General features: G+C 37.9%; 1 pseudogene; it reads right to left on the bottom strand.

Moving 5' to 3' along the window:
- Positions 1-15,205, bottom strand: part of LOC121031375 (60S ribosomal protein L3-like) — a 113,742-nt pseudogene extending 98,537 nt beyond the window's left edge.
- Positions 15,206-16,912: the final 1,707 nt, after the last annotated feature.

Genomic DNA, 16,912 nt, shown 5'->3' with positions numbered 1-16,912 from the left:
CTTTCTGGCCTGCCAAGTTTCAAAAGAGAGATCAGTCACGAGTCTTATAGGTCTCCCTTTATATGTGAGGGCACGTTTACCCCTTGCTGCTTTCAGAATTTTCTCTTTATCCTTGTATTTTGCCAGTTTCACTATGATATGTCGTGCAGAAGATCGATTCAAGTGACGTCTGAAGGGAGTTCTCTGTGCCTCTTGGATTTCAATGCCTTTTTCCTTCCCCACTTCAGGGAAGTTCTCAGCTATTATTTCTTCAAGTACCCCTTCAGCACCTTTCCCTCTCTCTTCCTCCTCTGGGATACCAATTATGCGTATATTATTTCTTTTTAGTGTATCACTTAGTTCTCCAATTTCCTCCTCATACTCCTGGATTTTTTTTATCTCTCTTTTTCTCAGCTTCCTCTTTTTCCATAACTTTATCTTCTAGTTCACCTATTCTCTCCTCTGCCTCTTCAATCCGAGCCGTGGTGGTTTCCATTTTGTTATGCATTTCGTTTAAAGCGTTTTTCAGCTCCTCATGACTGTTCCTTAGTCCCTTGATCTCTGTAGCAAGAGATTCTCTGCTGTCAGCTATACTGTTTTCAAGCCCAGCGATTAATTTTATGACTATTATTCTAAATTCACTTTCTGTTATATTCTTTAAATCCTTTTTGATCAGCTCATTAGCTGTTGTTATTTCCTGGAGATTCTTCTGAGGGGAATTCTTCCGCTTGGTCATTTTGGTTAGTCCCTGGCGTGGTGAGGACCTGCAGGGCACTTCCCCTGTGCTGTGGTGTATAACTGGAGTTGGTGGGCGGAGCCGCAGTCAGACCTGATGTCTGCCCCCAGCCCACCGCTGGGGCCACAGTCAGACTGGTGCGTGCCTTCTCTTCCCCTCTCCTAGGGGCGGGATTCACTGTGGGGTGGGGTGGCCTGTCTGGGCTACTTGCACACTGCCAGGCTTGTGATGCTGGGGATCTTCGCTGGGGTGGGTAGGCAAGGTGCACAGGGGCAGGAGGGGCAGGTTTAGCTTGCTTCTCCTTAGGTGATCCTCTTCAGGAGGGGCCCTGTGGCAGCAGGAGGGAGTCAGATCCGCTGCCGGACGTTTGGCTCCGCAGAAGGGCAGAGTTGGGTGTTTGTGCTGAGCGAGCAAGTTCCCTGGCAGGAACTGGTTCTCTTTGGGATTTTGGCTGGGGGATGGGCGGGGGAGATGGCGCTGGCGAGCACCTTTGTTCCCCACCAAACTGAGCTCTGTCGTTCGGGGGCTCAGCAGCTCTCCCTCCCTTTGTCCTCCAGCCTTCCCGCTTTCTGAGCAGAGCTGTTAACTTATGACCTCCCAGATGCTAAGTCGCGCTTGCTGTGGGAACACAGTCCGTCAGTCCCCTCCGCTTTTTGCAAGCCAGACTCGGGGGCTCTGCTTGGCTGGCGAGCCGCCCCTCCGCCCCGGCTCCCTCCCTCTAGTCCGTGGAGCGCGCACCGCCTCGCCGCCCTTCCTACCCTCTTTCGTGGGCCTCTCGTCTGCACTTGGCTCCGGCGACTCCGTTCTGCTAATCATCTGGTGGTTTTCTGGGTTATTTAGGCAGGTGTAGGTGGAATCTAAGTGATCAGCAGGACGCGGGGTGAGCCCAGCGTCCTCCTACGCCGCCATCTTCCCTCTCTCTGGAGACAGAGGTTCCAAAGCAAGCTCTGCACTGACATCAGAGAGCCCGATGCAGGGCTTGAACTCATGATCTGAACCAAAGCCAGATGCTTAACCGACTGAGCCACGCAGGTGCCCCTGTTGTCTTTATTTTTCACAATTCTTTTTTTTTTTTTTTTTTTCCTCAAACATGCTCTGTCTGGCTTAGTTCCCTTGCTTTATCTTCCATCTTGTTGGTCTCTTCTTCTGCTTCATCCAGGCTGCTGTAAGCCCTGTAGTGTATTTTTCAGTTTGGTTATTATATTCTTCAGCTCTGTGACTTCCATTTGGTACTTGCTTCTATTTCGTATCTTTTCATTCACACTCTGATTATGTTTATCCATTCTTATCCCAAATTTGAAGAGCATCTTTGTTCACTATTAGTGTGAACATTACTTTGAATTCTTTATTGGGTAGATTACTTATATTTGTATAATTAAGTTCCTTTTCTGAGATTTTTGTCTTGTTCTGTTCATTTGGAACATATTTCTCTGTCTTGTCATTTTGCTTGACTCTCTGTTTCTATGTATTAGGCAAACAGCTGCCTCTCTATCTAGAAGTAGATTTGCATATGTGATAAACTGCCATTCAACATTACCCTACCTCTTGGTTGTCTCTGAAAACTTTAGGATTATCTAAGTCACCTGATTTATTCCTGATACGTCTCCATTGTTGAGGGTGTGCCAAGACCTGTGAGTGTTTCAAGGACAGCAATGTCATTTAGCACCTAGTTTTAGGCTGATTAGGAGCCAGATACTCAGCAGATGTTAAAGCTTCCAAATACATACAGTCCTCCAGGGCTGCAGGGCTGCTGGGATCCAGACCAGGAGATCTGGTGGGGTTTCCTGGGTAACAGTTGGAAAACTCAAGCTCCCATATTACTCTATAAACTCCTCTCCAGGAAGTATTGTCACTGTAGTGAAGCCAAGGAGGTACACAAGGTCGGTGTTACTCTACTTACATACCTTGGGAATATTGCCTTAGTCTCTAGATGTATGGGGAACCTGAATCCTGTCCTTCAGGCTGAAACTGCAGGCTAGGTAAAAGGCCTTTTCCATGGAAGGCTGGTCTTCCATGTTTTAGTCTGCTGTCTGTGCAGTGCCCTGGGAGGTGACGGCCTGCCAGGAACTATCTTTACCATTGTTACATTCCTATGGAGCTTAGTAATGCCAGCCCCTTGGGCTACCAGGGCCAGGCATTCAAGGGGCATCCCTTGCATGGACTGCATATGCTTGCTGCTTAAGTAGGCAGCTGGATAGTTTAAGGGGTGAGACATGCTCACTGGCTTCAGAAAGGCAACAGTAAATTGTCTTAACTGCTCCCCCTCCCCCATGGGCTTCAGGAATGCACGAAGAGAGTGCCTTGTCTGTGTGTGGATGCCAAGTTTAGGTTGGGAACAGAATGCATGACAACTCACACTTGCCAGCCCCAGCCAGGGAGCCAAGGAATGTCACAATTTCCATGCTTACTGACCTTAGCTAGGGAGAAGTAGAATGGAGTGACCATTTGCTTTTATTTGTCCCAGCAAGAGCTCCAGAGCTGCAACTCCCTCTGCAGTCCAGCTCCAGAAACCCATCTAGCCTGGATTTCCCTTGCCTGTCTTAGCAAAGTGATGGGAGGCTTCTGTGTCTGAGCTCACCCTCCTGTGTTAGTATGGTAGATGGAGAGTAAAAAAATGGAATCTGCCAGTGCATCTGTCTCTGGGGAGTTTCAGCCATCTCCTGCCCCTCTACCAGATGCTTTTAGATTAGTAAACATAATGTAGGTAGTTTTCAAACTGCTTTTTTGTGGCATATATGGAGTGAGTGAGACCCCATGTGAACCTTTTAAAAGAGTAATCTCCATTTCTTACAGCAATTTGGGTCTCCTGGACATCAGCTTCATTGGTTTTCTAAGCCAGTTGTTTTAGGAGCTTGTCTGTCTGGTGCAGATCCCAGGGGTTAAAGTGCCTTAGGTGGGGTACCAACCCATTGCTCTGCCAGGAGAAGCACTGCACTGCTGAGATCCTTGCCTTGCTATGTTTGCTGCACCAGATTTAGAGTTTTTGTAAAGATTGTGTCTCTGCTTCTCCTCCCTGTCTGGATTGGTCTTTTTATCCATTATTGTGGAAAAGTAGTTCATCTAGATTTCATGTCTTTTGGTGTGCCTGAATGGCATAGTCAGTTAAACATCTGACTCGATTTCAGCTCAGGTCATGATCTCATGGTTTGTGAGATCAAGCCCCATGTCAGGCTCAGTGCTGTTAGGTTCATTCTCTCTCTCTCTCTCTCCCCCTCCCTCTCTGTCTCTCTCTCTCTCTCTCTCTCTCTCTCTCTCTCTCTCTCTCTTCCTCTCTCTCTCTCTCTCTCTCTCTCTCTCAAAATAAATAAATAAATTTAAAAGAAATCTCAGATCCTCCTCGGAGGGAAATTATCCATATGTAATTGTAGGTTTGGTGTGCCCATAGAAGGAGGTGAATTCAGGATTTTCCTATACTGACATCTTGAAGAATTCCCCCAAATAATAGATTTCTAAAAAGACTTTTAAAAAGCCTTAAGGAAAAGTATAGGAGATTGATAGTCTCCTTTTCCCAAACTATTCATTGTAATAATTATTGAATAGTTAAAACTAGGGAAGACTTAAAACTGACACAGCCTAAATATTTGGTAATAATTGATAGGTTTATGGATATTGATTAGAAAAGATTGCTACTAGGGGCACCTGGGTGGCTGAGTTGTGTAAATGTCTGACTTTGGCTCAGGTCATGATCTCACGATTCGTGGGTTGAAGTCCCATGTCTGGCAAGTCCCTCTGTGCTGGCAGCTCAGAGCCTGGAGCCTGCTTTGGATTCTGTGTCTCTCTGTCTCTCTGCCCTTCACCTGTTCATGCTCTGTTTCTGTCTCTCAAAATAAATAAATGTTTAAACAAAAGAAAACATAGCTAATAAACATTTACATATATTCATATATATTATATCTATTTGACACGCACATATACATATATACATACATATACACATATATACACATATGTATATGTATATGTATACATGTATACATATACATATACATATGTGTATATATATGTATATGTATATACATATATATACATGTATATACACATATATACATATATATACACACACACGAGGGAGGGAGGGCTGGATCTCACCAACTGTGAGATCGTGACCTGAGCCGAAATCCAGAATTGGATGCTTAAGTAACTGAACCACCCAAATGCCCCATATATATAATCCTTCTTATAAAAAGTTTTTAAAGTTTATTTATTTATTTTGAGAGAGAGAGAGTGAGCAAGGAGGGGAAGGGCAGAGAGACAGAGGGCAAGAGAGAATCCCAAGCAGGCTTTGCACTGTCAGCAAAGAGCCCTCTGCTGGGCTCAGTCTCACAAACTCTGAGATTACCACCAGAGCCAAAACCAAGAGCCTGACGCTTAACTGACTGAGCCACTCAGGTACCCCTATAATCTTGATTTAAGAAAACAGATACAAATTATAGGTAGTAATGTTCATTTGGCATTAATCATCTCCTAATATTCTACCATATTTTTAATGTTAAAATATAAGATGAGACATATAATTGCTTGTAAAAAGCAGTATTGTAGGGGTTAAAAGTAATGCCATGACATAATTGTGTAACCATTATAATAATCATGAATGAAGAAATTTTGAGAAATTTGATAAAGGATTTAAAAAAATGAATCATGTGAAGAATAAATTAGATTGAATTGTTCTATAAAGGTGAAGGTATTTATCTAAAGGAGCATATTGGGACAGTAACCTTCACTTTAAGACAGTCTATAAAAGGTACTCAGCCAGAGGCCTTTAATGTAGCCTAAATCTCTCCAGTCCCAATTTAGGTAGAAAATCTTTGCAGAATTGATGATTAAGCAAAAATCACCAACAATGAATATAATGTTAGGTAATCTGTGAAGATTCAATAAACCAGTAACTTTAATAGATTGATCTACCAGATGAATCGGCCTTAACTATGATAAATGGAGATTTCTACCTCACTTTGGGCTTTTGAATTAGGATCTCTGAGGGCAAAGCCCAAGAATGTCTCTCACTAAGGAGCACCTTAAGTAAGTCTGATTTACTTCATAACTTGAAATCCACACAATAAATACTTATTATCTGAGAGATTTTAGTTTAGAAGATAGTATATAGAAGAAATTATCTCTATTGATTTATTCTAGTACCATCATTCTTGAGAGTTAAAGGCAAAGCATATTATTACTGAAAACCATAAGCTGAAGTGTCCGGCTAACTTGTTCTTCCAAAGCAGTTGAAGAAAGTAAGGTAATATGAAATTAAGGAATTTACTCCAGTAAAAAGTATATACTTAATTTATTTTGAGATAAATCATAAAGGTCCACTTGCTTTTGATAAAAATGGTGATAGTCTGTATCAAATTTTATGTATCAATTTAGTTCACCCTTTACTGTCACAGAGAAGTGGACATTAAAAGATGTGTGCTAACTAAAATAAAAATCTAAAACTACAACTTGCCCATATTGAAATTGCCAAGGAAAATCCATTCACATATATTGTTTTATCCTTACTTATAAAGAACATGGAGAGAGCCAAAGCATAAGAGACTGTTGAGAACTGAGAGCAAACTGAGGGTTGATGGGGGGTGGGAGGGAGGAGAGGGTGGGTGACGGGTATTGAGGAGGGCACCTTTTGGGATGAGCACTGGGTGTTGTATGGAAACCAATTTGACAATAAATTTCATATATAAAAAAAAATAAAAAAATAAAAATAAAAATAAAAATTAAAATTAAAAACAAAAAAAACCAAAAAAAAACAAAACAAAAAACAAAACAAAAAAAAAAGAACATGAATTTGGTGGTAGTTATAGTTTAAGCAGTAATTAAATTCTGAAACAAGAATTTAAAAATAGCTAATCCAGTCCACATTTCCTCCTCTATTTGCTCTTAGATATCTAGGACTACATAAAAAGGAATGGAAAAGGAAGAGGCATAATGCTTTTAGAAATGTCATTTTTGTTCGCAGATCCTTTCTTGATTCTCTCTTACAGGGACCTTTCTAATTTGGATTCCTCAGCCATCACCTTTATGTAGATATGCTCCACCTTACATCTAGTCTCATTCTCTCCTGAGACATGATGCCGCATCGCCAAAGAGCATTTCCACTTGCTTATCTTTTTATTATTTTATATTCAGTATTCAACTAGACTCATGACCTTCTCTCCCAAACTTACATGTACTTTTAGCTTGCCTCTTTCTGTTAATGATAGCACTATTCTTCAAAGCATACGGCCTCTAAATCTTGAACTAAACATTGTTGTTTTTTTCTTCTATATGGCCAAATCCCTCCTATCCTCAGTATGATTAATCAATCACTACATCCTGATGATTTTTTTCTTAGTCTCTAACGTTTGTATTTTACTTTTAATTCCTCTATTTCTGACTCTATTTCAGTCTTAATCATCTCTTACCTGGACTATTGTGCCTCCTGTATTAGGGTTCTCTTATAGAATTAAGAGCTTGATAAGAATTTTTTAAATAGGAGCATCAATATCGGTAAATAAGGAATACGTATGTATGCACATAACTATAACTATTTATATTTAAATATATATGTATGTCTCTGTGTATGTATGTTTATATATGAGTCAGCCTTGTTCCCTCCCTTTCCTCATTCTCACATACTATTTCTATTTGAGTTCCTACAGGCTCATAACTTATTCTCCAACATTTTTTACTGTTATAACCCATCTGTATTGCCATCTCTCATTTCAACAATAATAAAATTATTTTTAATGATTTTTCATGCTTCCATACTTGAACTTGTAATCCATGTAATACACATAATGATTATACCCTACATCAAACTTCACATAGTCTTTTAAAGAAAATACATTTTTGTCTTTATCTACAATTTACTACATGCTGTCCTCTTTTCTACATCTTTTTTTATTAACTTGTTTTATTTTTTATTTTTTTAAATTTACATCCAAATTAGTTAGCATATAGTGCAACAATGATTTCAGGAGTAGATTCCTTAGTGCCCCTTACCCATTTAGCCCATCCCCCCTCCCACAATCCCTCCCATAACCCTCAGTTTGTTCTCCATATTTATGAGTCTCTTCTGTTTTGTCCCCCTCCTTGCTTTTATATTATTTTTGTTTTCCTTCCTTTATGTTCATCTGTTTTGTCTCTTAAAGTCCTCATATGAGTGAAGTCATATGATTTTTGTCTTTCTCTGACTAATTTCACTTACTTCTTTGACCTCATGTCAAGTATCTCTCTCTGGACCATGTTTTTTGTTGTTGTTGTTGTTGTTGTTGTTGTTGTTGTTGTTGTTGTTGGGTTTTTTTGTTCATTTTTTTTTTTTTTGGCCATACTGGCTTTTCTTCACTTTTTAAAACCTCATTCTCATGTCCATAACTGGAAGGCCTTCTCCAGAGATGTTTGTGTGATTTGACCACTTGTTGTTATTCAATTCTTTCAACTGGTGCTTCTTTAAGACATTGTTTTCATGACTGTTTTTTTCCTAACATGGTCAGCACTGCACTTAGAGTCAATGTAATATATTCCATTTTCTGTTTTTAGATTTTTATATTTTTGTAGCATTTACCATTGATGAAAATGTATCATCATGAAAATGATCATAATCTTTATAACATGTCTCTCCAAACTTAAATGGTTAACCTCCAAGAAAGAGGGAGGGGCATTAGTGCCTAGAATAATATTCAACATATAAGGTATATGAAGGTAGCAGTTTCATTGGGCATATAAAATAGAAGAATGGATATTATAAAGCCTCATTAGAACTGTAAGATCTCCTTCTATAAAGAGTCTTCCTGGATTCTTAATTGAGGGTTTGATTGAGCAGAGGTCCTTAGGTTTTCTAAATCTGGACTGGTTAGAACTCTTTTTATAAGAGGTGAGTGTCTTGGTTCATGTGAATAATGAAAACATCTCCAACTTAAAAAATTTTTTTTCCAAGTATTCTCTTAAAAAGTCTTTCTTAGGAATAGTTATTTCATGAAACACAAGTAAATATTAAATGTGAACAATTTAATATTCAGATATAGAGAAGTATGTTGTATCTCTTAGTAATGGCACACATTTATATAGCAATGCCATGCGTCAGGCCCTCTTCTAATAACCTTATGTATTATAACTGACTTATCTCCCAACTCTTCTTGAAGAAATTGCCATTAATCTTCTGTTTTACAGGTGAGGAAGTGATATACAGAGTTCATTAACTTGTCGTAGCATACCACTGCTAAGTGCAGATAGCTTCAGAAACTGTATGCTTAACCACTATGCACACTGCCTCCCTCTTCTTAAACCACAGTAGGGTAAAGTAAAAGGAAATCAAGATTAGATAATGAGAAAGAATAATGGAACCAAGAGTACAGAAGCTAAAATTTGAAACAGTAAATAGAAGAGTAGTGATATATGAACTTGGGAAACATTTCTAGAACACATACAAAATGGAGAAAAAATAATGAAAAAGAGTAGAATGAGGATATTTGACAATGGAGAACAAATGAAAATCATAAATATTAGCTATTATATAATCAAAGCCAGTACATGAAACAGGAATTACAATTAATATGAATGGTAAGTAACAGCAGTCAATCATATTTCAAATCTCACAAAGACCAGATGGACTTTAGACACAGTTCACTGTTTTACAAGATAATTAAAAGAAAAAGAATACACATACACACACACACACACACACACACACACACACACACACACACAGACTTCTAAAGAATTTTGAATTAAAGAAATATTTACTTGAAAGAAAATAAAGACAGAACTTTTTAAAACAATAAATGATAAAGATAAAACACTGTTGTCATAGCTTTCAGTGAAAAATGATTGTGGCCCAAAAATTGTTTGTAGCTAGCACTGTTACCATTCAGATATTATAATAAAAAAAATAATTCAAAAGACATTTATGTTTTGATTACTAATTGGTAAATCAAATTAATTTAAGAATAAAGGTAGCAAAGATGTTAGAAATCTGATAATATGCATTGAAATCAATTAAACATATAAGTGCTTGATTAAAATCATTAAGCTCTAATTTAAAAATATGGGTGCTGATAAGCACAAGTAATTCCTATAACTTTGTAAAATATTTAATATGAACAGACTTAAAATTATAAAAATACTTTGTTCAGATATGTTTAAGAGTATTCCATTTTTGGTTTAGAAATATTATGATGTAGGAGTATGACCTAATACTTCTTTAGTTCTTTAGTTCTTATGAAATTTATAATAAAAACTGTTTTGCCTTACACTAGTCTATAATTCTAGTTTTTACCGTTTGTGTATACTATAAAAAATAGGTTTTCGTCCTTACATGTTACACATATATGTTAGCATGCTACAAATAACAAGATACTATGGTAATATGGCCTAGACAATAATGATTTTGTTGTTGTTGATGTTACAAGAAACCTGGAGGGGTGCCTGGGTGGCTCAGTTTGTTAAGCTTCTGAATTGGGCTCAGGTCATGATCTCACCATTTGTGGGTTTGAGCCCCATGTTGGGCTCTGTGCTGACAGCTCAGAGATGGGAGCCTGCTTCAGATTGTGTGTCTCCCTCTCTCTCTGCCCCTCCCCTGCTTGCACTCTGTCTCTCTCTCTCTCTTTCAAAATAGTAAATAAACATTAAAGGAAAAAGAAACTTGGAGATAGTGACTCCAGTGTTGGGCCAGGGATTCAGTGCCATCACAGCTTGGAATCAATTATATGGTGTTTAAGAGTGTAGTCCTTCCTATATTAAGAACCTGGCCCCAATTCTATCTGGAAATACAGTGTCTCTAAACTTGAGTTTCCTCATTTATATAATTACAATAATAATAATACTCCTTTAAGTTTTTTTATAAAGATTAATGATAAAATGTCTGGCACATAGTAAGCAAGCAACACATGATAACTATTATTATTTTTAATATTGTTGGTCATAGTAATAGTAGATAAAATATTGCTGAACTAAAGATTAATGTTTAGTGAGTAATGTAATAATGACCAAACAAGGAAACAAATATTTTAAATAGCTGATTCAAATTCTGGGACTATTGAAGGGTATACTTGAGTTTCAAATATGTATTACTAGATATTTATAAATAAACTGCATTTTTTTGGTGTGGAAAAATGAAAATCAGAGTGAACTCTATTATCTAACTCTGTAATTAAATAATAAATGGAAAGAGAAACATTTTTTATTAATTTATCAGGTAAGGTTAATTAAATGAAAGTTAATGAAATTTTCCTGTCAGTTTCATTAAAGATGTTTAAATGGGTGGAGAATAATAAATCACAGCAATGCAGCAAAGTCTAAACCAATGAAGTATAGTACCTGAGTTGGCTGACTGGGGTGATAGCTGTCAACCATATTCCTTATGCTATTTGATAGAAGTTTCTCATGTCACTATTTCAGGTACTCCAGTGCCTCAACTTTCTAGTAAATAAAAATTACTCCCTTGAAGCAGAGTCTTTGTGTTTTTTTTTTTTTAATGTTTATTTTTGAGAGAGAGAGAGAGAGAGATGAAGAATGAGTGGGGGCAGGGGCAGAGAGAGAGGGAGACACAGAACCCGAAGCAGGCTCCAGGCTCTGAGCTGTCTGTACAGAGCCCGACATGGGGCTCAAACTCACAAACCGTGAGGTCATGACCTGAGCTAAAGTTGGAGGTTTAACCGACTGAGCCACCCGGGTGCCCCAAGTCTTCTTTATGCTTTTACAATAACAATTCCATCTTTCTTTGTAAGAAGATTCTGACTTTATTCTGGGGAGCAACGTGCCCAGTTAAATGTCAATATTCCAGCTTCTGCTATACTTGAAGGTAAACAATAAAACATGAATAGAAATTATTGAGTTGTACTCTGAAAGCTTATTAAGAGTGGTGCACACAGTAAGCACATGTGCTTTTTTGATGCCCTCCTCAACTCATCTGTGCTCACAATCCAGACAGGATTTCTGGAATTCAGCAATCATCTAAGACTCTACTACTGCATTGAGCAGAAATCCTCTGGGCTAAGAATGGTAGAGCACAAGTATAGTGGGAGGCTATGTCCCTGATTTCACATGGTGCTACTATAACAACTGAGAATTGCCTGCTTTTTGTATTAGGAGAAAGGGAAGCACTTAGAGTGTTCAAATCTTTGATATTGATGATATTTAGTCCTAGAATTTATTGCACTCACTTAAAACACCAAAAGTGTACAACTAAAAGACAAATGGTCTATCTCTTTGGAAAAGCATCATTTTTTAATAATAGCACTTTATGCCCACCATCTCTTTCTTATTATGTTGACTGTCAGTTTCTTCCTCTTCTAAAATTTTTGATTTCTGATTTCTTTATCTCTGTAGTTAAAGTATACTTGCACGATGTGGTGAGAATGTATGCGATAATTAGGTGTGAAAATACTTGTCACTATTAAGTTTACTTGAAAACTTAATAGTTTTAAGGTTGTAAGAACTGGGGATAGTGGTGGTCAAGATAAATGTGGAGAAGATAAAGTGTTCTTAGTCAAACTCTCTTGTTGTATTCCTGTTTCATTCTATAACAATGTCTGCCCATAGATGCATGATTGACATTTGAAATAAAAGATGAAAAGAAAATGAGGTAAAGAATGAGAGGGGAAGGGAAGACATATAGTCAGGGATCTTCCACAAGATAGTTTCTATGGCCTTTTGTAGCAACGTGGATGGAACTGGAGAGTGTTATGCTAAGTGAAATAAGTCATAGAGAGAAAGACAGATAACATATATTTTCGCTCTTATGTGGATCCTGAGAAACTTAACAGAAGACCATGGGGGAGGGGAAGGAAAGAAAAAGAGGCTAGGGAGGGAGCCAAACCACAAGAGACTCTTAAAAACTGAGAACAAACTTGAGGGTTGATGGGGGGTGGGAGGGAGGGGAGAGTGGGTGATGGGTATTGAGGAGGGCACTTGTTGGGATGAGCACTGGGTGTTGTATGGAAACCAATTTGACAATAAATTTTATATTAAAAAAACAAAAGATAGTTACTATGACAGAACCATTTACATATACAAGTAGCACCTGCTTTCTGAATGTTCCTGTTACACCACTTCTGTTTTATGAAGGACCCACCTTAGTAGGTACTACCTTAGTAGTACTTTTTTCTATAAAAGTAAAATCTTCTTTGGATTTCTTTTGGTTAGGAAAAACAGGGGTGCACCTGGGTGGCTCAGTCTGTTAAGCATCCAACTTAGGCTCAGGTCATGATCTCATGGCTCACTTCTTTTGTTCAAGCCCTGCATTTGGCTCTCTGCTGTCAGCATGGAACCTGCTTCAGATCCTCTTTCTCCCTCTGTCTCTGCCCCTCTTCTGCTCAAGCTCCTTTTCTGTCTCTCTCAAAAATAAACAATTTAAAAAAAAAAAAAAGGAAAAAGAAAACACAGGTACCAAGGTAGGTCTTTTGTAAAAGCTAGTGGCATAATGTAAACTTTCAAAAAGTAGGGGATACTCTTCTTTGTTTGATGACATTTTGGCTTAGGGTTTCTTGAGAAAGTTTTCAGAAGAATGTTCTACTTTCTTTCAGCTAATCGAAGAAACCTGTATTTGCTTCCTTTTTTTTAACCTGTACTTTCTTATTTAATCTTTACAATACCCCCAAAAGATAGTTATGTTCTCATATTAAGAACATTAGGAAATGAAGTTTCAAATATATTAGTTAACTTGCTTAAGTTTGTATAGCCAGAATTGGAAGCCCAGGTCTTTCTTTTCACTATGTGATTTTTAATATTATATCAGTTTGGATATAATTATAAATAATTTCATGTCCTAGCAGATGGATGTTCTAATTGTGATTTATTTGGTTACAGTAATTGCTTCACAATAAACAATTCGTTAAAAAATCTAGTCTCTATTTTTGTCAGTTGACTCTGTAAAATAGCAGCTAATATTTGTATTTCACAGAATACTTCTGACCGATTAATTATTTATGAGAATTTTACTGTAGTCAGAGAAAAGAAAAAAAATGATAAATCTGTTAAACTATTGTACAGTGTCAAATGTGTGACTGCTATCAAATTCCTTGGACAGTGATTTCTATTTACTATCTGATATTCTACCATGTAGTTATGAGATGGCACTCAGAGATAGGACTCCCTGAAAAAGTTAAATTGTAGCTACTTGCTCATTCTAATGTCATCATGAGGATCAAAAAAAATGAGTTTTTTCTGTTCAAAGATATGCCAACATATTGGAAGTACTTCAAAAACAGAAACTAAGTAAATTCTGTGGCTCTTAAAATGAGCCATAGAAGGAAACGCCTTAAAAATACTGAATTTTAATGAACATGGTATTTTATAATTTACAAGTGCTATCTCATATATATTGTCTCATTTAATTCTCACAAACCCACGAAATATATGTTCTAATTATAGAGATGAAGAAATTGGAAACAGAAAATTGAGGGACTTTGTGAAGATCACACAGGTAGTAACTTATACATAACTTGGATCCAAGTCTTTTGACCCAACTATATCTTGAGCATTAAGATCATGTGGCAGAACCTCTAGAAACAATGATTCTTTGTCAAACATATTTAGTTCTAAATTACTTTATTTTATTTTTTAATGTTTATTTTCAAAGAGATTGCACATGTGTGAGCAGGGGAGGGGCAGAGAGAGAGAGAGAGAGAGAGAGAGAGAAAGAGAGAGAGAGAGGCGCTTCATGCTCAGTGTGGAGCTCAATGTGGTGCTAGATCCCACGACATGGAGATCATGACCTGGGTTGAAATCAAGAGTCAAACACTCAACTGAATGAGTCACCCAGGAGCCCCTGGAACATACATTTTAGTGCACATGAGACAAAATAAAAATGTATATAACAAAGCCGTTCAGAATTCATACTCTATGGGTATACTGTCTGGACTTAAGTCCCAATGGCCCTACTTATATAAGGTTTATAATTTAGTAGGTTTCATGTTTACTAATCTAGAAAATGGGAGTAAAGCAGTAATTGTCTCCTCATGTCTTAAGAGAGATGAAACTCAGGATTCTTCAGAGATGGAGTGAGGTAGTAGAAGCAAATTCTAGAAGAATAGTTTCCTCAAAATAAGCCTTTGATAAATGTTATTATTTAATAGGAATACTGAAATTTCTTTATTTTTGATTTTCAGTAATTCATTTAACACATAAAAGGATGCCTAAAAAGTTGCCTAAAATGTGATCTCTTTCTTCTATTATAACTTGGTCTGGTGGCAGATTCGCAATGGACTGTCAAAATAGAGGCAAACCACAAGACTCTATAAAGATTCTGAATTGCTTGTAGGACAAGTATTAGTTACTTAGGCTGTAACAACAAAGTACCACAAAATGGGTGACTTAAAACAACAGACATTTATTATCTCACAGTTCTGAAGGCTAGAAGTCTAAAATCAAGGTGTCAGCAGGGCTGTGTACCTTCTGTAACCTGTAGGCAAATTCTTCCTTGCCTATCCTATCTTAGGGTACCTTGCTGGCAGTGTTTGGTGTTCTTTGTCTTGTAGGTGCATCATTTCCATCTCTGCCTTTGTCCTCACTTGGCATGTTCACTGTGTCTGTCTCTTTTCATTTGGTGATTTTATTAGGATACCAGCTATCTTCAGTTAGGGGTCCATTCTTTTCCAGTATGACCCCATTTTAACTAATTACATCTTCAGTGACCCAGTTTTGAAATAAGGTCTTATTCTGAGATACAGAAGATTAAGAGTTCACTATACCTGTTTTAGGGTGTGAGGGGAGGCACAATTCAACATATAACAAAGTTTGAGTTTTCCTGGGAATGATGATATTTAAACTGATAAATAGATAACCCTGAAATGATGTCAAGCTTCCTTATTCATATCAAGTGAATTAGTATATCTATATTGCTTCACAGTAGTTCTTTATTTCTTTGTCTCTTATGAGAGTTACCACATTTTAAAGAATAATTGCACACGTTTTGTTTAAAGAATAGAGTTTATTTTACAAATCAGCTTTATGCTTATATCAAAATTGAGTGGAAAGTACAGAGTTTGCCTTTCCCCACATGTGCCTACCTCCCCCACTGTTAACATCCCACACCAGAGTGCTACATTGATAGATCATGATCCTACCTTGAACCTACATTGATACATCATGATCACCCAAAGTTTATAGTTTACATTAGGGTTTGCTTTTGATGTTGTCCATTCTATGGGATTTAATGACTATATAATGACATAGATCTATCAAAGTAGTTTCATACGAAATAGTTTAACTGCCTGCAAAGTCCTTTGTGCTCCACGTATTAATCCCTGCTTTATCCCTAATATCTGACAGCCCCTGATATTTTTATTGTCTTTATATTTTTGCATTTCTGAGAATGTCATATAGTTGGAGTTATACACTATGCAGCATTTTCAGGCCAGTAGTCACTTAGTAGTAGGTATTGAAGCTTTACGTCTTTTCATGGCTTGATGGTTCATTTGTTTTTAATGCTGAACAATATTTCATTCTCTGGATGTACCATAGTTTATTCACCTACTGAAGAACATTTTTGTTGCTTTGAAATTTTGGCTACTATGATAAAGCTGCTAAAATATCCATATACAGTTAACCTTTGAAAAATGGAGGGGATCAGGGGTGCTGACCCCACACAATCCAAAAATCCATGTATAAACTTTGACTTCCCCAAAACTTTACTAACAGCCTACAGTTGACTAGAAGCCTTACTGATAACATAGTTGATTAGCACACATTTTGTATCTTCTGTGTAATATATACTGTATTCTTACAATAAAATCATAAAGAAGGGAAAATATATTAACAGCACTCTACGTATATTTATAGCAAAACATTCTGTGCATAGGTCGACTGGGCAAGACAGGTAGTACAGCAGTGAGACTGGTCCTCCAATGGCCGTATTCTGCAACCTGGTGGCCTTGGCTCAGCAGTGGTAGTTGCCCAGGTGTCAGCCTTGAGGCACATTATAGCTGTTCCATCTCCACTGGCCTGTGGCCATTGGCAGCTATGGCCACACACAAGTGTGTCGGACTCTGGGAGGTCACACAGCTATGGTGTCTTCACATGGGGGGTTCCATGCCCATCCTAAAGGGGTGTGAGGCTCCTGACTGCCCCAACACAGCCCTGGAGAACTGGGGCAACATATGGGGAACAGGGGAGGGAGGCAAGCCAAGGAGTATGGGGCCCCCTGCCCAGCACTGGCACTGCTCTCTGGGCATTGGGTTTTCCCTTTAGCCCAACCTCTTGCCAGCACTGAGTGCTCAGCCTAAC

The sequence above is a fragment of the Herpailurus yagouaroundi genome, unplaced genomic scaffold (genome assembly GCF_014898765.1).
Source record: "Herpailurus yagouaroundi ecotype Mexico unplaced genomic scaffold, PumYag 141, whole genome shotgun sequence".
NCBI lineage: Eukaryota > Metazoa > Chordata > Mammalia > Carnivora > Felidae > Herpailurus > Herpailurus yagouaroundi.
This window is presented reverse-complemented; position numbering and strand designations above follow the sequence as displayed.